Consider the following 24,464-nt stretch of genomic DNA (forward strand, 5'->3'; position numbering starts at 1 on the left):
CATGGACATATATACACTACCATACGTAAAACAGATAGCTATTGGGAAGCAGCCACATAGCACAGGGAGATCAGCTCGGTGCTTTGTGACCAACCAGAGGGGTGGGATAGGGAGGGTGGGAGGGAGGGAGATGCAAGGGGGAAGAGATATGGGAACATATGTATATTTATAACTGATTCACTTTGTTATAGAGCAGAAACTAACACACCATTGTAAAGCAATTATACTCCAATAAAGATGTTAAACAAACAAAAAAAGATCAAAGGTGAGGGACATCCTTGGTGGTCCAGCGGGTAAGACTCCACGCACCCAATGCAGGGGGCCTTGGTTCGATCCCTGGTCGAAGAACTAGATCCCACATGCATGTCACAACTAAGAAGTCCACATGCTGCAACAAAGATCCCACATGCTGCAACTAAGACCCAGCACAGCCAAAATAAATAAATAAATAAATTTTTTAAAAGAATTTAAAAAAAAAAAAAAAAAGATTGTAGGTGAGCTAGAAAGCTCTGATCTCTGTGTTGGGAGGACTGGGGTCCAGGCTTTCCTCACCCCCAGCTCTCAGGGATGGCCTCAGACAAGCCATCAACCAGCCTTAGACATCTGTATGTGAAAGTCCTACCATCGGCCCTGCCTACCTCGCACAGCTGTTGTACATTAGGCAAGAAAAGATGAGAAAGTTCTCTGGAAGACTATAAGCAACACAGAAATAGAAACTGTTATAACAATAATCCTTTGCTTTTGCTGTGTCTTGCAGTCTACACGGAGCTTCCTATCCAGTGCCTCCTGATCCTCAAAGCAACCCTGGGATATAGGAAAGGACAGTCATACCCAGTATACAGATGTGAAAACTGAGGTGCAGAGAGCTCAAGCCCACAACCACACAGACTACAAGGGGCTGAGCTGACAGGGGTGTCCAGGTGTTCTAACTCCAAATAGTGTCCTGTTTACCACAGATGCACCCAGCATTGCCTAAAACCACAGCCTCTAGCTGTGCAGAAACCCTCCTCCTTCTTTAATCCTGTCACTTTCCCCAGCTTTGTTGACTGATAAATGTGCTTCCCCAGGCTCGTTATAACCAGCAGTATTGGGGAGGTAGGCAGGCTGCAGGCTGGGCTCAGCTTCTGACCCCCTGCGGGGCTGTAGAAGAGTCCCGGTCCCCCAATTTCCTCCAATTCCGTGTATCTTTGATGTTAAAATCACTTAACAACTGTAATCTAGGTGCTTCCAGGAAATGCACTCAGGGCCTTTCTCGAAGGGCTGGGCCATGGGCCTTTATGACAACACAGGGAGCAGGACACAGCTGGCTGCACAGAGAGGGCACCTACCAGGTCCCGGGCACGCCGTATACATCTTCTCAGTTATCTCATGATGACTTCAGGTCAACATTAGTATCAACGAGGAGCAGAATGGTTGCATGACCTGACCACAGTCATCACACAGCCTAGAAGTGGTCGGGCCCAAAGGCCATCCCCGCATTTTCCATCACAGCATGGGTGAGAGAGATAGAGATGAAGGCACAGTGCTAGCTTCTTGTGTTCCCCTCCCTCCCCGCAAAAAAGGCTTCATCTGCACTCCAAGCCACCTCCTGGGCCTTCTAATTTCCTTCCTTCGGTGGATTGTGTGGAACAACTCAATATTGGTAACAGAAATCAGACTCAGTTTCTCAGATACAGGCATTCTATAAAAGCAGTGTCTGAGGGTGAGATTGCCTAGGAATACACCTGTGTAATTCACACCTGTGGGCAAAAATGTTAACTTTCTACAAACAGTCGTGTTAGGCTGCCATAATCAATCTCAACATGAACACAATTAATGACTTTGCTCATGACAGGTTCTTGTTGGAGCTTTATATGCACTGTATACACTGTTCCCACTTACAGACCATCTTATATGGAAAAACTTGACTTTAGAACAGGAAAATAAGGAGGTAATTAATCACCTGGCAAAAGGACTCACCTGAGATCTCCTCATCAGCTCATCATCCCCAGATACAATTAGTAAAGTTTCTCTTCCCACCCGGTTTTCAGAGCATAGGTATCTAATGGACTTGGGAACATGACTTGAGAAACACAGCTACTTCCTGCTTCCTGCCTGCAAATCTAGAACCAATGTCAGCCATTCTGGCTAGTTAAACAGGAGAGGAGTAGGCTGCTGTGTCAGGGTTGAGTCTGAAATGTATTGATAGCTGTACACTCCCCTCAATGTTCCCCATAAAGGAGTGGAGATGGGGGACCAAAGAAATTGGACTGAGCTACTGTGAGCCTACCGAGCACACTGATACCTTCCTGTGCTATCAGCATCCAGGCCCCCCCACCTCACAGCACCCAGAGATCATTCTTGTTGACATTCTCTAGGGAAAGCCTCAGATCGCTTTCCCTAAACCCCCTGTGTCTCATGCCTCCTCTCTGACTGCACCTGGCCTTTGTACTCTACCTCTGCTTCCACATTTGTCACAGCTTACCTGTCCTATGTCCCCTGCCATTGGCTCTTGGAGAAGAAGACTGCCATGTCAACTTCCTCTAAGGTGACCTAGCATAGCATGCTAATGTTAGTTACTTTCCTTCTTGGGCATTCCTGGTTCATGACACGAGCCTCTTGGAGAGGGTAATATTTTGAACAAAGGGATATAATCTCTAACGGTGAAATTTCAAGAACTGTGAGGAAGAAACAGCGTGCAGGGTTGGTGGAGGGGGGGGAGGAGAGGACAGAGGAAGCTCTGAGATTCAGCCTTAAAATCACGTCACACGGATCAGCCATGAGCTACTACTGAAAATCTGTTTTTCAAAATTGAAGAGTCAATTTCCAGATGTCTGCTCTGGGGAGCCAAGCTACTGTTGATCTGTTCCCAGTTCACCATGGAATAAAGCCTGAAGTCCTCACCCGAGCATTTCAGGCCTTCCCCGGGCCGGCTCCTACAAAGCCTTCTCTTCTTCCTGCCCCTGGTAGGAATCCACTCGGCCCCTGGCTTCTATACTGGGCCCCAGGCCTACTCTGGGCTTCCCAGTCTGTGCCCCTACACACTGGCCCAGCTGCAGGGACCCTCTCATTTGCTAGAGCAACCGCACTGCACAACTCCAGGCACCGCCACTCCCTTCCTAGGTCATATGTGTGCAGTGCACAGCACAGTGCTCCAGGTCTGCCCACTCTCAGGGCCTCTCAGCTGCAGGAGGCCTCTCCCCCGACTGCACACCCCTCTGCAGCCTCCTCGGTGCCCATCATCTTGGGATCACTCCAGTACTCTGACACTCACTACCTCATATTCCCTTGATCTGGGTGGGTGCGAATAGGTCCCCAGTTGGAGTATAAGTGGCCTGGGGGGAGTGACTGGGTCCTGAGTCTGTAGATATCACCCCCACCCCTACGCTAGTGGGTTGAGAATTTGTCATTGGCTTTCAAGGGGTGGTCCCGGGAGCAGCAGCCAGCACCAGGCAACATGTTAGAAATGCAAATTCTCTGCCCGCCCCTCCCCGCAGACACTCTGGAGGTGGGGCTCAGCACCCTATTTAGCAAGCTCGCCAGGCAATTCGGAGGCACAGGAAGTTTGAGAACCACCGAGGTACAGGGTCCTCGGTGTACCCTGCTGGGTTTGCTGAACTTTTAGCAGCATTTTCCACCTAGGACAGGAGCTGGCCCAGTCAGGGCCGCCCATTTCATTGGTCTCCTGTGGGGACCCAACTCCCACGTTTGGCCTAAAGAATCACAGAGTCAACTCGCTCAGAAGGCCTTCCCAGCAGCCTGAAGCATTATCACGTCAAGGCCGAATGCAAACAGCGCCAAGCACTCAGGCTGCCTCCAGCTCCCCTCCAAAGGGCATCCTGGTCAACAAACCCTCCCCGGTTCCACTAATTATTCAGCAACCAACTAGAGTTGAACAGTGTCCTCATCTCCCTACCGAGTGACCTGCCCCAGCTGTGGTAAGTGCTTCTCCAACCTGGAGCTAGGCATCTCGAAGGCCCCCTCAAAGTCCCCCGCACATTTCACAGCCTGCCCCCTAAGCCCCCAACATCCCAGCTCCCGGGGCGGAACTGGGGCTGGGAGGGGAGGTCAGACAAGAAATAAAGAGCCACGTTCCCAGTCCGACTCCAGACCCACAGACTCTGAATCTCTAGGAGGGGCCTGGGAGTTCTGGAGCTGAGCAGACTTCCCTGGAAATTCTTATCATCAGACAATCTAAACAGCAATGCACACACCCACCCTCCTTACTTGACAGATGGGGAAACTGAGGCCCCAGGACAGTGACTTGGCATTCCCTGACTATCCCAGACCACAGAGCACTCTCGTCATCCCCTTGGCCCCTACTCATGGCCTGGATCCCACCCGGAGCTCCTAACACACGTTACCCTGCACCACACTTCTAAACCCTCCACCGACTTAGCCCTGACCTCCCCCTTGAACTGCAAGGGTCTAAAGGCGGGGGCCCAGCCGCAGTCATGAGTCTCCCTCTCCCCGCTTTCCCCGCCCCCTCGCCTCTTAGGACTGTACTCAGAGCTGGGCACAGGGGAGTTTCAATAACCATTTGAGGAATGAACGACCCCCCAGGCAGCCTGCACTCCTCCTTAGCAGATGCGCTGAGATTAATCTACCAGATCACCAGAATGTCACCTTGAAACACACTGGCAGACCTGTCCCAGGAGGGCTAGAGAACGTACACATTCTGGGGGGAAGCAAACAGCCACCTGCAGAACAGGTAGAGAGCTGCCCAGAGAGGAGGTCAGAGCGACGAAGGGTAGAGGCTGGGGCAGTGGGGTCAGAGGGACAAACTTCACTGCCTTGTGGATTCTGCTCAGAGCCAACGCCCCACAGCTGGTAAACGGGACACAGAGCTCACACGTTCTCACCTCTGCCTCTCCAGAGCCCTGACGCTGTCACAGAGTAAAGGTGACAGTGAAACAGAGTCAAAGAAGAGCTCCAATGAGAAAACAAGCCTGCTCGGTCTCTGGGTCACAGGGTCCAGGGAATCCCCATGGGTGCCCCCGGGGGTGCGGGACACAGGACTGGCCTTCCCCCACGGCACAGAGGTGACTGCCTGCCAAGATCAGAGCTGGCGGGGCTCCAGGCAGGTCTCACTGGTACTCACACGTTGCCATACCCAATCCTGCTCTGGCCCTCCCCACCTTGCCTGCATCCGTCAGAGACGCCCGCAGTACAGACAACCCCAACCTCTCTGTGGCCTGAGACAGCGGACGTGTATCTCAGGCTCATGGTTCATGAGCATCTACGCTCCCCTCTTTTCACTTTCATATGTGCCCCCAAGCAAATGGCACACAGTTTACACTGTTGTCACAAAGCACAACTGTTCTAGGCATAGAACCAATTTCCCGGCCAGTCTGGCCAGGCCAGGTCATGCTGCAGTAACAGCAACGAGCCACCACAGACTGGGCTTGTTGCAGCCACTCAGGGTTCCAGGCTGCTGCAGGAGCCACGGTCTCAAAAGTGGACGACTGTCCTGCCAGCTCTGGAGGGCCTTGCGCAGGTAACTAAATGCTCCAACCTGGAGTCGAAACCCATCACACGCCATCCACACCCTACTGGCCAGACCTCGTCTCGTGACCCTGCCCCACAACTAAGGGTACAGGAAGGACAATGCTGCTCAGGGCCAGAAGACAGAAAGCTGATGACCACCCCACCTGCAGACGCATACCCACAGCTCCCCAGGGCTGGTGCCTGATATTCCTGCACCCGAGCTTCATCCCTTTCCCCCCACTGTGAGAAGCCAAGCTTTCTCCTGGTATCTGTCATTTTCACTCCAGGATAAAGGAAAGGTTTCAGAGCAGGTTTAGAAAGAGGAAACTATGAAGACGATCAAAACGTGAATTTCAAAGAAAATGACAGGGGACAGACATTATTACAACATATAATATTACAATCTTACAATATATATAACAACATTCCACTATATAACATAACACATTTTTAGGTATAACAGGCAGTTAAAGGTTTTATAGTGATGGCAACATGATGGGACACTGGATACCACTGTGAGAGTGAGCCGGGCAGAATGTACAAAGGAAAATGTCAAGAAGGAGCTTAACAACAGTTCAAGGATATAAAAGGAGGCCAGAGAAGGCCTGCCCTGCAAGTACAGCCCCTTGAAACCCATCAAAAGCTGGTGACATCAGTTCTGCGAGGATGCTTTGTGACTTTAACAAACCATCCTTTCCCTTTTTCCCCAAGAGGGAAGGGTGGGAGAGACCTTGGAAAGGAAGCCATGGGTGGTACAAAACAGGAGCAAGAAAACATCTGTGTTGAGGTAGATGGTGAGAGTGGGGAGGGGGGAGTGACCACTGCCCTTCTGGAGGGGCTTATCATCAGGGGGATGTAGTTGCAGGAAAAAGAATCCAGAAAAACATGCAGGACACTGACATTTCTCCCGGGCTCAGAGCTCGAGTGCTCTGGCTGCTTCCACAGGCCCAGGCACAGCATCCTACGATGTGTGTGTACCTAGAATTGTTTGTGAATGGGGCCTTCATGGAGGAAGCTCCCTGCTGTCTGAAGAGATCAGAACATGGAGGAGGGTCGAAAAGCCAAGATCCTCGCTAACTGTGAATCAGCAATCGATCCCATGTGAGGATAACTAGTTTTCCAAGCATTGGAATACAGGGACAATGGCATTTCTTGGGTGTTCAGAAGTCACTATGACCTGTCAAGATGCTCCGAGTTGTTCTTTGCAGATCAATCAACTCAATTCAATCCTACAAACATTTGTTGAGCGCTAACTCTGCACCGGGCTCTGCATATCTGAGAGCAAGAACTTGAAAGAGAGAGCGCCATCCATGAACCCTTCTCTCAAGGAGCTTCCAGGTCTGGGGAAGCACTTGCTACGTGCATAATGCAGCGTGAGGAGAGCTCTGAAAGCAGCATGACTGAGCAGCAGGGGGGCCCAGAGCAAGGTAAGGTGAGACTAAGCCCACTGGGGGATGGAACAGAGGAACCAGGGGAGGATCCTTCAGGGATCTGACAGCTGAGCTGGGATTTATAAGATGAACGTTTTTCCAGCATGAGGTTCGGGTAGTGGTGGGCAGGGAAGGTTTTACGGGGATGTCACAAAGCATGTAAAACCCCAGAGCCATGACGCACCAGCACAGATTTGGGGAATGAATGCAAATGTGAAAGGAAGAGTTGGAAGAGATGCATCTGGAGATGTAGGCAAGGTCCACAGCACAAAGGGCTTTGTATTAAACTTGACCCTGGAGGGCAGAGGCAGCCGGGGAGGGAGGTCAGGACCCCTTAAGAGGCTGGACCAATAGGCCAGGAGAGAGGTAGTCCAGGTGAGAGAGGGGCTGAACCAAGGTAGTGGTGGTGGGCACTGAAGGGAGTCTACAGATATGAGAAATATTTAGGAAATGGAATCCCTAAGATTAGGTGATCAGGCAAAGTTGAGGGTGAGGGTAAGACGGGAAGGGAGGATGTGAGGGAGCCAGAGGAAGGGTAGTGTGTCATGAAGGGAGTGGTCCACAGGGCACCTACAGCAGAGACCTCAGGTAGACAAGGATGGAGCAGCTGGCGGCCATGGGAAATGGGTGGCCTCTGCCAGAACAGAGGGAGAAGGGAGTGAGGAAAGGGGAGTCTCCACATGAGTTACATGTCCCAGAAACCTAGTTGTAAGGCAAAGGTGGAAGGAAGAGCGGGCCCAAGGGTCACAGGTGTATTTTCTCTTTACTGTGGGAGAGAGGGATATGTTTCTGTCCTGAGGGGAAGAAGCCAGTGGAGGGCGATGGAATTTGAAGACAGGAGCTGGGGAGGGGAAGGGCTGGCCAGCGGTGCCAGGAGTGGATGAGGTCTGGAATGCACATGGTGGGGTAAACCTGCACGGGAGACCAGGAATTTGGGACATCTGGTCTCCCCGTGTCAGGCAGAACTCCTAAGGAATGATGTCCAGAGGGTCACGGTCGACAGAATACAGAACACAATTGCTTTTATGCAATACTTTTATTTCTACAGAAATCTTGGTTTCTCAAAAAGTTTTCGTGAATGATCTCATTGCCCCTCACAATGACTCTGTGAGATAGGTGTGAATATTCGCGAGTGATGGAGTCAGCCTTGGTAACCAGGCTTTCCGGCTCCAGGTCTGCTGCAGCCCCTGCTTCCCAGCTCCTCCAGAGTCTCAACCCTCAGATCCCAGAGGGGATTCATGCTAACTCACCTGTACAGTCTTTTGCTAAATATAAAAATTTAATGTACTCAATTTTATTTGACCTTGCAAAATACATTCAGTATCAGGCCTAAAACATAGCATCTAACAAACATGATTTTCAAAAATGTTTACTAGGGACATTGAGATTCTGATGGACCCTCTCTCCTCTCTCTTCTCTCCATTCATGCCCTGTGCCTCAGCATGCTGTGGCGCGTAGGTCTCAATGCAGGGGCACACTGGAATCTTTGGGAAGCCTTTAAGAAACACCAAGCCCGGGATGCACCCAAGACCATGGGGTCAGAACCTCTGGGGGTAAGGCTCGGGCATCAGAAGCATCCAGGGGATTCAACTACACAGAGAGGACTCAGAACCCTGATGTGGAGGAAAAGACAGCCCCAGAAGGGCTCATGCGAGGTGCCAGGGACAGAAAGGGAGAAGCCAAAGCTACACAGATTTAACAAGTCTGGACAAACATACAGGTCCATCAGACAGTATGTCAGGAAGAGAGACCCAGAGAGAAATTGTCTCCAATGATGTAGTTCCAGTCCTACCTGCCATGAAGCTTTGGTTCCTGACGCGTACACTCTCAGTTGCCCTTCCCAATGCTCTGCCACAAGGAAGGCAGGTTTGGGTATTTCTCCCCCTTTTAGAGATGAGATAATTGAGACTTGAAGAGGTGAAATGCCTGCCTGGGTTGTCATCTTTACGGAACAAAGACAACCCAACTGAAGGACCAGACCCCAGTGCCAGAGAGGAACCCCTGGGACAAAGAGCTGACTCTGGTCCCTCCCCACTGCCAAGGACTTCCCACATAGGGGTCCTTCTCATTTTCATAAGGGGGACCCTTGGCAGTGAGCTCGTCTCTCCCCAGAGTCACAGGGTGCTCCCTGATGGGCACCCAACTCTCTCCAACAATCCTACAGCACACATGGTTTCATGCCCCCAAGGAGAAGCCTTGTCACCTGCACCACACCATGTCCTTTTGCCACTCCCTACCCCAAACAAGAAGCGTGGGCAAGTTCTCAAGCAACTCCACCCACCACCCCCAAATGGCTCTAAGAAATGTACAGACGGCCCCCTCCCTCCTGCTCCAAACCAGCACTCTCTCTTGTCTTTCATGAGACGAGGAGCTCAAACAACCAGCAAGTATTTACAATGACACCACCTCGCACAGCACCTCGAAGGGTGCAGCGCCCACCCTGAGGGCCTGCTGTCTGGTTGGAAAGCTATGACGTGCACACATGAAACAGGAAAACCAAGAGTTCAACTGGATGAAACGGACCTTAGGTGTGTTGCAGAGCTTGGACAAGTTATGGACTCTCTCTTTACCTCAGTCTACTCATCAAAATAATGGGGACACTAAAACTAATACTACCTTAGAGGAGAGTGTGGAATCAAATGAATTAATCCATAACAGTGCTCAGAATGTGCCTGAAAGATATTTAGGCTCCGAAATGCTGGTTGTCATTGCCGTTGTGTTTTGTGTGTTTACTTGATGCTCAGAGGAGGGAAGGATCATGAGGCCTAGGGTAGTTGGGAGAGAATTTCTACGGGAGGCTGGGCTTTTAAACATTAATACAATTGAGAAGGGAGGGTACCATTCAAGAGGAAGGCAGAAAATGAGAATGCCCAGAGTCGGAATGTGGGCATTAATTTACTGTCAGGGAGCCACAAAGTGTGAGGCCCAGCCCCGACCCCCCTAGAATTCCTGCTTCTGCTGCAGGACAGACCGTGTTATTAAAGAGAATACCCCACAGGAAGCAAAGCCAAACAACGGCAGGCAATAGGAGTTCAGGGAACCTTTGGCTCTATCTCCGAGGCAATTGAAAAGAGCTCAAAACAGATTAAAATATGAGATGAATTTTGAAGCCCAGGAATGAGAGAAAATGAATCCTGTGACTGAGGAGCCAATATGATTATTTCATTATTTGGTTAGAAAGTTAAAATGTGCACGAAATGTCAGATGCTTTCTTGAGATGGAAGGAGGTTAGGGACAGAGTGGCCATGGGGGGGGCATATTCTTTTTAATATTAAAAAATAACTTCACCTCGACTTGGCTGTAATCAAAATAACCCCCTTGGGAGGGCAGCCTGCCCTTCTGCCAGTCTGTGTGAGGTCTTTTTAAGGCACACATGCTACCCCTCAATCACTGCCCCTCCAAAGCTCATCTGCATTTTTAAAAGAACTCCTCTCTCCAATAAAATGAAATGAATCCCATGGGCCCCCAGGTCAAGGTGCCCCCCCCACCCCACCCCCCAGGGCACTGATGATGGCTCAGCCCCCAACCTAAGCTGGTAGAAAGCCCAGCCACCAGCAGATTCTCCCCGCAACCTCTCCCCAACTTTCCTGCCCAGATTCATTCTTCTCCTCTCTGACAATTCCCACTCTTAGGTCTGTTCACTGTCCAGCCCACCCTGTGTCCCTATGTCCCCATCTCTGTGTCCAACATTCACTTGCTCACTCAGTTATTCACTAAAAGATTCTTAGGTATCAACTTGCAGGCTATGCTGGGTGCTGAGGTCATGATGATGTGTGAGGCCGAATCCCTGCCTGCAGAGAGCCGCCAATCTATTAAAGAAGACAGCCAGGCAGTGGGCAGAAGAAAGGCACAGGCTGGGGAAGCTGAGGAGAAGTGCCAGTTAATCCTGCCTGCAGGGCAGGGGTCAGGCAAATCCCCAAAGGAGGCGGCATCTGGGCCTGACCTTTGAGTTGGCTTTAATTATACAGAGAAGAGTAAAGGGAATTCCAGTTGGGGGCATGGACCTAAGCGATGGCCCATGGCCAGGAAATGCGACCCTAACCCAAGGGATAGTGAAGAGGCAAGTCTGACTGGTGTGAACAGGCCAAGTGAGAGGTGAGAGAGAAAGCTAATGAGCTCTGACGGATGGGGCTTTTGTATTTTAATATTTTACATAAGTAATACATTAAATGGTTCAAATTCAAAAGGTACAAAGGATATATAGTGAAAAGTCACTTTCCCAGCATATGTAGGGGTCTTGCTTTTGTATCCATTCAGTCACTCTGTGTTTTGATTGGGGCATTTACTCCATTGACATTTAAAGTAACTGTTGACACGTATGTGCTTATTGACATTTTGTAAATTATTTGGGGGTTGTTTTTGTAGTTCTTCTTTGCTTCTTTCCAACAAGTTCTCAGGTGATACTGCTGATCAAGGAACCACACTCTGAGAATCACTGGTGTAGATCACTCTACATGAATTTATAAAGAGCTGCCTCGTCCATCTTGTGGTTGTGTAGTATTCCACTGATTGGATGTACAGTAATGTATTCAACCAGCCCCTCCCATTTGGGTTGTTTCCAATCTTTTGTTATTTCAAACAATTCTGCAGTGCTTACATTTGTGCATTCATTATTTCACTTGTGTGGGAGTAGATATCTGGGATATAGTCTGGTCAAAGGCTTTGTGCACTGGCAATTTGGACAGATAACTGCCAGACAGCTCCTGGAGAAAGCCTTAAATACTAATATAAGAACATCTTATATGAATTTTAACTAATGCAGACTTTTGAGTAGAAGACTAGTAAGGTCAGGGATGTGCTTTAAGAAAATTAATCTGGCTCCACAGTGAAGTGTGGACTAGAGTAGAAAACAACCCATGTGGAGGACAGATTCCAAGGGCATCCCAAGAGACCTGCCTCCGGGTGATCATACCTTTGAATGTGGTATGACTTCTAACCAGTACAATATGGCAAAGATGATGGGATGTCATTCCTGCAATCACGTTACATTATTTCGCTCCATTTTGATAGTAGCCGGGCACTAGAGACACTCTTTCTCGCTTTCTGGCTTTGATGAAGCAAGCTTCCATGAATCCCACAGCCGCAACAACCACTTGAAAAAGGAAATGGATCCTTCCCCAATTGAGCCTCCTGATGAGAACCCAGCCCTGGATGACACCTTGATTGTAGTTTCATGAGAGCCCTGAAGGCCAGGACTTAGCAAAGATGTGCCAGGACTCGTGGTCCACATAAATAATAAGTCTATGAGACAATAAATGTGTGTTGTTTCAAGCAACTAAATTTGTGTTGATTTACTTGGTAGCAAGAGATAACTAAAACAAACATTTAGGAGGGTACTCAAAAACTAGGCCATAATAGTAAAGGCCTGCAGTGAAGAAGTGTCAAGGACAGAAGAGGGGAATAGGGATGAGGGGTGGATGTAGGAGATATTTAAGAAAAGAGCAGGACCTGTGATTTATAAGAGGAGCAGACAGAGGGGCCTCTTACCATCAGGGGGCAAGATGGTTGGAAAATGTCCCTGAAACAAGCTCAGCCCATTTTCATGAGACTAAAACAGAGCAGTCCAAGGTGGGGAGAATCAGCCACCCTTGCTCCTTATCCCTCTCCAAAAGTGCTTCTTTCCTTGCAGATGGCTCCGAGATCACCTCAGCACAGCCTCCCCAGGCCACCAGCTGCCATTGGTAATTTGCTGACAAAGCAGATAAGCACCTACACAGAGAAGACCCACAATAAATCAAGGTGGCATTTCAAACCACTGGGGACAAGATAGACCTTTAAAGTAATTATGTTGAGACAATTCAGGAATGATCTAAAAAATTTTTGGATCACATATATCAAAGTCCTAAACAAAAGATGCAACTATGAAAAGATCTAGAAGAAAAATGTGGGAGAATATCTGTAATAATCTTAAACTAGGAAGAACTTTCAAAACATGACCCAAATTCAAATGTCATTTTTAAAAAGGCTACATCTGAGTTCAAAATTTTTTAAATATCTAATATCATAAAATACAATAAAGTCAAAAGAAAATGGAAAAAACAGGAACAAAATATTGGCAACATATATGACAGGCATAGGGCACATTTCCTTGCTACATAAATAATGTGCATGTGCAAACCTGTGCAAGTCTATAAGAAATGCCAACAACCCAATAGAGAAATGTACAATAAAGAAGAAATTAAATTGTCAGACCACAAAGCAGGAAACACAAATGTATTTTATACACCAGAAATGATGCTCATCCTCACACATGGCAGGAAATGCAAATTAAACCTATAATGCAATCCAGTTTTTCATACATTAGGTTGGCAATTATGCTTAATTATACACAATGCTGCTGAACCAGAGTGTGTATAACTGCTCTCATCCATGATTAATGGAGTTTAAGTTGGTGCCACTACCAAGTATACAAACACACACACACACACACACACACACACAGGCTCTCTTGAAAAGGACACAAAAGCACTGGTAACAGTGACTGCCACTGGTAGAAGAACCACGTGGCCACTCCAGAACACAGGACTTGAAAAGGAAATTTTCATGTATCTCTTTTGTACTGTTTAAAACTTTCCCAAATACATGTACTACATTCTCAATATTGCTAAAAAGTAGTAAAGAAAACGAAGTAGAGAGGATTTCCACTTCTGGGAAGATGGAATAGACACACTTTGCCCTATGCCTCCCCCTAAGTACAACTAAAAACCCTGGATATTATACATAAAACAAACATCATGTGAATCTGAAAGGTAAAGAGAAGCAACTAGCTAGGGACCTTGGGACCTGAGGAAGATAGGATGGTGAAGTTTCTGGATGGTGGGTTTTCTTTTGGCCTCATATATCCCAGATTTGGAGCTGAAGAAGCTGGCAACCTGAAAATATCAATAGGCACAGACAAAAAATTCCCCAACAAAAGCCTGTTCTTTCTAGCCAAAAGACTAGGAAAGGGGAAGCCTAGAAAGACAAACTTCTATACAATAACTGCTCTAATCCAGTTAAACACTGCAAAAAAAAAACCAAACAAACAAAAACAAAACTGTGGTCCCACTCCCATCCATGCTAGCAAAGGCCCAGTGCAGCCTTGACTCCCACTCCCACCCAGCAGTAATGAGTCACCCTAACCCCTCCCCACTAGAGTGGTGTTAGAGGAGGCCTAGTGGAGAGTCAGGGTTTTTACTACTGCTCAGCAGTAAAGAGGCCACCCTCAACCCCTGTGGTGTCAGTGGAGGTCACAAGGGGACCAGTAACTAGGCATTCCAACCCCTCATAACCGGAAAGGAATTTGTAGAGGCCGAGTGGGACACCTGGACTTCAACCCCACCTGGCAGTAATAAAGCAGTGCCCCCAAACTCCCCTCTGGAGCATGTTGAAAAAAAAAAAAAAGCCAGCCAAAGTGGAAGTTTTAAGTGAGATCTAGAGTCTCAAAACATATTACCCAAAATGTCCACGTTTCAATAAAAACTCACTTATCTTAAAGAACCAGGAAAACCTTAAACTGAATGAAAAAAAATAGTCAGTAAATGCCAACTCCAAGATGACAGAGATGTTAGAATTATCTGACAGAGATATTAAAGCAGCCATCATAAAAATGTTTCAACAAGCAACTATGAACATGTTTGAAACCAATGGCAAGTCTAAAACAGAAATATAAGATATAAAGAAGAACTGATGGAAACTTTAGAAATGAAAAATATATTAACTGAAATATCAAATTCAATGGATGGGTTCAACAGCAGAATGGAGAGAACAGGGGAAAGAATCAATGAACTGCAAGATAGAGCAATAAAAATTATCCAAACTGAGAAAGAGAGAAAATAGACTGAAACAAACAAAGCCTCAGGGTTCTATAGTAATACAACAAAAAGTCTCACATTCTTGTCACTGGAGTCTCAAAGGAGAGGAGAAAAAGGGTGGACTGAAAAAGTGCTCAATAGTTGAAAACCTCTCAAATTTGGAAAAAGACACAAACCTACAGATTCAAGATGAGAGAATCTTAAACAAAATAAACTGAAAGAAATCCACAAGACACATCATAGTCAAACTTCTGAGAACTAAAGACATAGAAAAAAATCTTGAAAACAGTTCTAGAGAAACGACACCTACCGATATGGGGAAAACGATTAGAATGACAGCAGATTTCTCATCAGAAACCATGGAGACCAAAAAGAAGTAGCACAACATTTTTCAAGTGTGAAAAGAACTATCAACCCAGAATCTAATACTGTATCCAGTGAAAATATCCTTCAGGGATGAAGGGGAAATCAAGTCATTCTCAGATGAAGGAAAACTAAGAGAATTTGTTGCCAACAGACCTACCCTCAAGAGTGGCTAAAAGAAGTTCTTTAGGGAAAAAAAAGAAAAGAAAAGAAACAACTGAAGAAACCTTAGAACATCAGGAAGGAAGAAATACACTTAAGCAAAAGTGTAGGTAAATACAACTGACTTATTTCTCCTCTTAAATTTCTAAATGATATTTGACAGTTGAAGCAAAAATTATAACACTGTCTGATGTGGTTTTAAATATAGAGGAAATATTTAAGACAATTACATTATAATGTAAATTATAAAGGGTAAAAAGACATAAAGGGAGGTAAGGTTTCTATATTTCACGTGAATTGGTAAACTGATGACACCAGTAGACTGTGTTAAGTCATGTACACATAATGTACATATCACTAAAAAAAATATGAAAAATATAAACTGAAAAATACCATAGATAAGTCAAAGTGGAATTCTTTAAAATGTTTAGGTAGCACACAAGAAAGCAGGAAAAAGAAAACAGAAATGAAAGAGACAACAAACAGAAAATATAAAAATGAAATTGCATACTGAGGCCCTAAAATATCAATAATTACATTAAATGTGAATAATCTAAAAATATCAGTTTATGCTTGATGAAGTCACTTGGCTATTGCCCAAGCCTGATCATATGATAAATTAGCAGGTTGGTCTCCCCTTTACAATGCTAGAGACCTTTCAGTATTTTCCCAATTTGTGTTTTTCACCCAATGCTGGGCCTGGCATTCCCTGACAAGCATATGAACTAGCTGATATAAGTCAGAGAAACCAGGTTGATAAGTTTGAATTCCTCAGCAAATTTGTGAGAAACTTTAGTTACTCTGAAAAAAATCTCTAACAATGGCTCACTGTTCACCTTTGCTCCAAGGAATTAAAAGTTTAGCCTCTGGACCCTCAGAAGGCTCAATTTTGAAGGGAAAGCTTCTGACAAGTTCAGAGGAAAAGAGTGGGGAGGGTTTTAGAGAAAAGGGAAAGTTCGGTGAGAAAGTTAATATGGGAGAATTGAGGGTATAGAAGAGGCATAGGAAGTGTAGAAGGGCATAAGGATGATGGTGGTGGAGGTGGAGTCTGGACATGAGGAGCCAAAGAGAGAGACAAGATGGTGCCAAAGAGGAATCTGAGACAAAAAAGCCAAGAAGAAGAGCCTAAGGCTTTGGGAGCCATTTTATCTTTCTTTAATAATTTGTTTGCCCCATTAATCTTAAAATCTTATTTTTCAGTGAGGCAATTTTAGACTCCTGATAACATAGGGAAGCCTCAAACTACCAATAGACATAAGTATTGAACTCTGTTCTGGAAGTTTTTGAGCTATTGTAGCCCAATTCAGTTTTAAGGAAATTAAGTTTGGGGATTTCAAATGTTCCCCATAATGGCCATTGATATTCTAAATTATCTTTGATCTGGTCAGTCCACATAAGTTAGAAATGCACATGATTAAGACTGACTTTCTGTTTTTTGGTGATGATTTTCTCTTTCTTTTTTTTTTTTTAAATTGAAGTATAGTCGATTTACAATATTGTCTTAGTTTCAGGTGTACAGCAACATGGTTCAGTTAAACATATATTTTTTTTCAGATGCTTTTCCATTATAGATTATTACCGGATATTGAATATAGTTCTCTGTACTATACAGTAAATCCTTGTTATTTCTCTAAAAATAAATAAATAAATAAAAATATCACTTAAAAACATGACCTACTATTCTGTTAATAAGAAATCCATTTCAAGTAAAATGATATAGGCAGGTTGAACGTAAAAGGATGAAAATGTATATATCATGTAAACATTAATCACAAGAAAGCAAAAATGGTTATATCAATATGAGATAAATTAGACTTCATGGGGAAAAAATTACCAGAGTCAGAGAGGAATATTTTTTTAACTTTATTTTTATTGTTGACGCTATTAGAGATAGATAGAATGACCACAACCATTTTAACAAAAACACGGACCGCTTCATGAATTTGTGTGTCGTTCTTACACAGGGGCCATGCTAAGCTTCTCTGTATTGTCCCAATTTTAGTATATGTGCCACTGAAGTGAGCACAGAGAGGAATATTATATAATGATGAAGGATTAATCCACCAAGAAATCCTAAATTCACATGCACCAAACAACAGAGATACAAAATATGTGAAGCGAAACCTGATAGAACTGAAAAGAAAAATACATAAATCCACAATTATATTTGCAGACTTCAACACTCCTCTCTCAAAATTAATAAAATAACTAGGCAATCAGCAAGGATATAGAATAACTCAACACCATCAGCCAACAGAATCTAATCAACATTTACAAAACACTCCACCCAACAACAGCAGAATGTACATTCTTCTCAAATGCCCACAGAACATACGCCAAGATAGACTGGGCCATAAAACAAATCTCAGTGAATTCAAAAGAATTGAATTTTCATACAGAATTCATTCTCTATTTCATATAGAGTGTGTTCTCTGACCTCAAAGGAATCAAACTAGAAATCAATAACAGCAAGATAACAGGAAAACCTCTAAACACTCGGAAACAAATCAACATACTTCTAAATAATCAATGAGTCAAAGAGGAATCCAGATGCCCTTGAATGTATAAACGGTTAAACTAACTGTGGTCCATCCATACTGTGGAACACTACTCAGCAATAAAAGGGAACAAACTACTGGTAAATGTATCAACCTGGACGAATCTCCAGGGAATTACACTGAGTGAAAAAAGCCAATCCCAGAAAGTTACACATATAGTGTATTATTGCACTTATATAACAGTCTTGAAATGATAAAATTATGGAAATGAAGAACGGATTATTCGTTTTCAGAGGTTAAGTAGAGAATGAGAGCAGAGAAGGGAAGTGGCCGTGGCTATAAAAGGGCTACAAGAGAGATCCATGCAGTGTTGGAAATGTTCTGCATCTTGACTGTATCAATATCAATATCCTAACTGTGATAGTGTATTATAATTTTGCAAGATATTGCCAAAGGGGAAAACTAGGTTAAGGGTACAAGGGATTCCTCTTATTATTTTTTATAACTGCATGCGAGTCTCTAATTATCTCAAAATAAAAAGCTTAACTACAAAAAAGTAGAGAATCCCTCCCAGAAGACATGTTATCAAAGTAAGAGTGCCAATACACCCACATTGCCCCCCAACTTTCTCTCTCAGACAAGCACACACACACCCCACCTATCAAGTGCCTTCAGCTGTCGCCATATAAATTTGCGCTGATTTTCTGTCTCTCTTTAGAGAGGTCTCATGCAATCCCTTGTGAGGTCAAAGCAAACACCTCTGAGGACTTTCCTTTGGCTCCTGAAGCTCTTCCACAACTTGGCTCAGGAGCAAGCACTGGATTTGTAAAAGGAACCCAGAACCCACTAGGGAGAGAAAAGCAGGCAGATAGCCCAGCTGCATTTTAGGGAGGCCATGAGCCTCTGAAATTAGACGTAAAAGAGGGTGTGCATCTGGTACATGGTTCTGTGCAGGCCACATGCTTTTCTGGAGAGATGGTCTGTGGCTCTCACCCATTTCTCAAAGGGGTTCATTTCCCAAAGAGGCAAGAGAGGGAAGAGGCCCACACTTGAGACCCACACCCCCCATTTTCTGCAGCCCCAGGAAAAACCGGTGAGCTCTGCCATGCCCAGACCACCTCTGGAAACTCCCAATATGCCTCCCGGTATTCCTGCCTCTAATTGAAAAAGCAGTGGTCCGAAAATTGCTGGGCCCTTAAGATATTCAGTTTCCATCCTGTGGAGCTGGAAATGTCAGAGCTTGAAGATCTCTCATTTAAAATCCCCACACCCACCCAACAGAAGAGACTGAAACCCAGAAATACAGGATGACTTTGTAAGATCATCCAGAAAGTTAGCAGCCTCGTTTAAACCAGAACTCAGGTCTCTTCCTCCCCGCTGCCAGCTTTGGGACATCTGTTCCTTAGGTTGGCGTGAGAGCCTGAAATCAGACAGGGCAACCAGGAGAGCGAAGGCTGGGCGGGAGGCCTGCCGTCCCCACGGTATTACCAGGGGCAGACGGCAGTGTGGACACAGCCAGTCACTGGGTTAAAATGAGCACAGCTATGCAGAAGTTGATGAGCAAACGCTTCCTCTGAAAGTACCTGACAGTCCTCCTGAAGTGGCAGCTTGCATTACTCCTCAGAGCTACAAACAGGTGGCAGTGAAGCTTAGGAACACTAGAGAAGTGTTATTACCTTGGAAGACCGGCCATTCAAGGCTCCTCTTTCCCCGGAATGCTTCCATCCAGCTCCCTCCTTCCTCCAAGCCCCTTCACTCCACCCATGGTTTCATTTACCACGTGCTCACTCGCTCCAAATGGTAAGTGAGGACCTCCGGAGCGCCGAGAACACAGGGTAAAAGGCAGGTGGCCTGCCTCAGCACAGCTCACGCTCAGGGAGGCCCTGAAGTCTGAAGAGGCCAATAACACCCCCAGCTCAGTCAGGCCCACTGCGAGCCCTGCAGCCCTACGTGTGGCTGCCCAGTGCACCCGTCAACAGGCCCGTCACTGACCTCCCATCGCCCCTGAGCCGTCTGCCTCCCTCATGGCAGTCTCCACCCACCTTCCTTCCCTGAAGGCTCACACCACTGCAGTCTGCAGAGAACTGGGGAGCAGGTAGAGCTCTGTCACCAGACAATTGGAAGAGCCTCCAGTCCAGCCTCCGTCTCCACGCTTGCAGCCCTTTAACCCCTTCCTCAGTCTGCTGCCAGAGTGAACAACCCAAGTCACACGTCAGACCACAGCACTCTCCTGACTAAAGTCTCCTGTGGCAGCTGTTCGTGCTCTCCAGGCACGCCTGTGCCTCCCGACATTTCCCAGCCTCCTTTGCAGGTAGGCTGGGGCCATGTGGCTGTTTCTGGCCGACAGACTACGAGGAGAAATATATGTGCCACTTCCAGGCTGAGGGCGCCAAGAGCTGGTATGCTTTCTCCGTCTTTCTCTCCCCTCCCGCTGCAGACTCTGGAGGTCTCAGCAGACTTCACTGGAGTAGAATTGAACCTTTGAGGTTAAGCCATTAACATGTTAGGGGTTGCTTATTGGACAGTTAGCATTGATTGACTAATAAAACTTTTCAATGGCTCCCCACTGCCCTCAGGAGGTAAGTCTAGACCCTTTAGTGTAGCCATGCTCAATGGCTTTTATGGCCTGGCCCAGCCCTCCGTTCTGGACTGTCTCTTGGCCCTCCCCTAAACACACTCTTTCAATAATCGTGATTCAACCATATTTACAGGTTCTGGAAGGGCTACGCCCCCTCCCACCTGAGATGTCTCCTCTATGTGGAATGCCCATACCTCCCCCCACTCCCACCTCCTCGATATGCTTAGAAAACTCATTCTTCAGTTCCCAGCTCAAGCAGCCCCAACCCTGACTTTCCCTAGAAGAGCTGGGGGCAGCTTCTTTCTGACCAGAGGCATCCCCCTCTCCAGCTCCCAGAGAGCCCTTGCTCGCACTGTATCTTAGCTTTTGTGCTTTACCTTGTGCATTGCCCCCTGGACTGGGAGCTCCACAAGAAGAAGGAGAGTGTTCTCCCCATCCTTGTCTTCCCAGAGCCTGCCTTAGCATCTGTTCCCAGGAGACCTTCAGAAGGTGTTTAACGACCACACAAATAGAGCCCACTTTAAACTTTCTGCAGAAGGTCACCTCTTCTTGAAGGAGAGATTCAACCAAGTTGCAGGACCTCTTCACAAAAAGAGGAGGCTTGAGGTGAGGGGTAAGATGACCCATAATTACACTGGGCTCTTGAAAGAGTGTAACAGGCCAGGTCTGTCTGGCTCTGTCCCCCATTGGCTCAGTGTCCCTGGGCAAGGCAGTCCCTTCTCTGGCATCTCTGGGGTCCCTTCCAGCACCAGCTTATGTGGTTCTGAGTATGGCAAAGCTGTCTCTGCCATCCTATCTGCTCTTGCTGTAGTCCCGCTCTTTCCCAGAAGCCTCCACTCAGAGCAACGGGCCCATTTCCCCTGAACCCCCTACCCATTTAACTAGAACCTGGTGAGTCATTCACCAGCAAGGTATGAGGTGTTATCCTTCCTCTGGCATTCTACTCTAATATGAGACCACGGGAAACTCAATGGAATGGTGCTCATGGGGGGGACTCCAGGCACAAGACAGGCAGCGCGACAGATATCCGGCCAGTGGTGAGGAGTTCTCTGGAGACACGTCTTCCCTGCACCCCCTCCCAACCCACCCATCACATCGCAGAGGCGAGAGCTGTGAAAACGGCTAGACCCCGGCAGATGGCACAGACGGTGCTGGCCTGAAAGAGAATTATTGTTGGTGGAATATCCTGAGGGTGGGACCCGAGCTCCTCACTCCTCATTCCACGGTCTCTTTTATCTGGTATTTCTGGGCAAGACAATGAGCAGACAGACTGGAAAGTTACAGACAGGCCAGCTTTGCCGATCCCTGCCAAAAATGCAGCAAAGGAAGCTGGCGGGAGACTCGAGCCTCTTTAATTTCCTCTTCTGTTTGGCTTTGCCTGTGCTCCCCCTCCCACCCCCCCGACTCAGAGTCTTTTATGCCCTCGGGCTCCCAAGGAGCCCTGCTTCCCAACCCAGATGTGGGGGAACCCCTTCCCCCACCCCAAGTCGCTCCTGACCGGTGTGCTGGCCACGGTCAGTAAGGCTCTGGCTTTCCTTGAACAGCAAGGACACTTAGAAGCATGAGATCAACAAGGAAATCCAATTCCCAGGCCAAGCTGGAAATACGGTGGGCAGAAAGTCTGGGGGGCAGCGGGGGTGTCTCTCATTCTGTCCCTCCAGACTGGAGTCAGGACCCAACCAGAAACAAAGCTGGGAAGAAAGTAAGTGGGAAAGCACCCCCCAAGAGAGGAGTGCCCTCAGAATGCCAACATGACCACGTAGAGTGCCTCGCCCCTACCATCAGGGTCTGAATAGCCACTGTCCATGGTCTACTCGGAGCACATGCACACACACAACAAATGTAGTTGCCAAAGAAGACAAAAGAAAAAAGAGAGAGAGATCAGGATTGAAATCGTGTCCCTATCCGGCCATGTTATTCAACTACACTGAGCCGTGACTTCTTTCTCTACAAAGTGGGGACAGTTTTCAGGATCCTGGTGAGGATTTAGTGAGATAACACGCCTGCTATGAGACTTGCATGGAGAGAGGCTTCCATAAATGTTAATAATTCCTCCCCAGATCCTGGCAACCAGTTGTCATCTGAAAATGACAGCTCTGCCATCAACTAGCTTTGTGACCCCAGGCAAGTCCCTCACCTTCTTGGGCTTTTCTTAAAGTTTCCTAATCTTGAAGAGCAGTGTTTCTCTGACTGAGGTGTGCATAAGAATCACTTGGAGGGTTTGTAAAACGCAGATGACTGGGCCCTATCCCCAGAGTTTCTGATTCTGCAGTTCTGGGGTGGGACTGGACAGTCTGCATTTCTAACGAGTTCTCTGGTGGTTGATGTTGCTGGTCCAAGAACCACACTTTGAGAAGCTCTGAAGTAGAGGCAGTACAAGAACTCTTTGCACTTCTAGCAGTTTAATGAGTACGTTAAATTAATCCACATTAAGTTTTCGGTGATGAATACTGGTTCAATGTGCTCTTCTTAAGGCTGCTTGTATTTTAAACAGGATAATGTCTTGACCCCAAGAAATCACCTTTTGGTACCCCACTTCTAAGTTAGGTATCAAAAGACCCCCAGAGTACATGACCAGATGATGATTTGGAGGGAAGGGCTTCCCAGGCCTCGCCAGTCACACTACGCAGGTGTGACTGAAAAGTCATTTCGTTTGCAAAACTCTGGCGTCCCAAGTGAGTCAGCTGCACTTGGTTAATTACCATTTGGGGGCATGAAGTATGAGGCCGAGGAAAGGCCCCTGGTTGCCGGAAATCAGCCCAAGGCCAGGCCTCATCGCTAGAAGCAGGGCTGTCAGTCAGCTGTGACATTCTGGATCCCCCCAGCCCTGTTAGGGCCAGAAAAACAGCCTGCTGCCTGGGGAGGAAGGCAGAGTCAAGGGCCTGCAGCCCCAGAGGCTGTCACTCTGTACATCTGCAGTTTGGGGCGTAGAACCCCTCTCAGCTTCACTCCCTGCCTCTGCGTCACTGTAAGACCTGTCCAGCAAGGTGGCTGGGCTCTGTAAATGCTGCTGTCATTCTGCTAATGCTCTGGGCCTGCCTCAGGGAAGAGAGCTGCCCTGCGTGTCAATTACAGAATGATGACACCTCCCCCGTGGCTTTGCACCAGTCCCCCACCCAGCACGGCCCTGTCTTTGGTGCACAGGAACACTGAAGAGGGTGGAGATCGTTACGTACCGACACCTCCCATCCCCACTGTGTTCTCAATATTTCTAATCGCAAACTTAGGCACATTAGACAAAGTCTTCAGGAAAAAGGTCAGTGCTGAGAAAAAAGGTTCCCAGAAAGAATCCAGGGGCTGAAAGAGGGCTGAGATCAAGCCCTCAGGGACCCAACCTGGGTTCCCACTCCAGCCCAGCATGCAGGTCACAGGGGATGGGGGGAATGCCTCCAGGCAAGCCTACCCCCAAAGCATCATCCCACAAAGCACCTGGTTTTGCTTTTATTCATGCAGCAAACATTTAGTAAGTCTACTGATGTCTGAGCATTGGGTCAGTGGTGGAGATCTAAAGACAAACAAGAGGTGCCCGCCACCCACCGCCAAAGCTTCTGGTCTAAGAGGGCGAGGCAATTGTACAAATCATCATCAGTAAATGCAGTGAGAGCGGTGAAGGCAAAGTCTATGTGATCTCAAGAGGAGAGATGGCCCAGTCTTCTTGTGGGGGGAGGGAGATGGTGGGGAGGGAAGAACACAATAAAGCAGTGCACAAGGATAACATCTGAACTCATCCTAAAGGATGAATAAGAGAAACCATGTCTGAACAGCGGTAATATTCAAAATCTTTAACAAATGCTAAGGCCCAATCCCAGCCAAATCAGAACAGATGCTGGGCTTGAATGTCAGCCTTACCAGGTAAATATGGCTAGTTAGACATATGCATCTACTTCTGCTTCCTCCCCAAACCCTACTGGAATGACAGTTTTTTTAAAAGTAAGTATAAATAGATAAATATGGGAAGAACGAGAGAGGAGATAAAAGTAACAGAATTTTTGAAGCTGGAAATCAGATGGACAAGTGATGAATGGCCCAGGAATCCCTAAAAGCTGAATTCTAAGCCAGCTGCAGGGGAAGTTGAGAACCAACCCAATTTATACTGCAAAACCCCTTAACAGCTCAGAAATTGGTGGTACCAATCCCTCTTGAAAGCAAGAGAGAAGAAGGGAGGGATAAAACA

The 24,464-nt window shown here is 46.9% G+C and overlaps 1 protein-coding gene and 1 non-coding gene across 6 annotated transcripts in view; both read right to left on the minus strand.

The window, feature by feature from the left end:
* Window positions 1-24,464, minus strand: part of ZBTB7C (zinc finger and BTB domain containing 7C) — a 380,670-nt gene that overhangs the window by 316,908 nt on the left and 39,298 nt on the right. The window lies entirely within an intron of this gene.
* On the minus strand, window positions 17,134-17,240 carry LOC112067153 (U6 spliceosomal RNA). Its single transcript, XR_002893116.1, has one exon. It is a non-coding gene; the product is annotated as a U6 spliceosomal RNA (small nuclear RNA).

Source organism: Physeter macrocephalus, chromosome 19, assembly GCF_002837175.3.
Source record: "Physeter macrocephalus isolate SW-GA chromosome 19, ASM283717v5, whole genome shotgun sequence".
NCBI lineage: Eukaryota > Metazoa > Chordata > Mammalia > Artiodactyla > Physeteridae > Physeter > Physeter macrocephalus.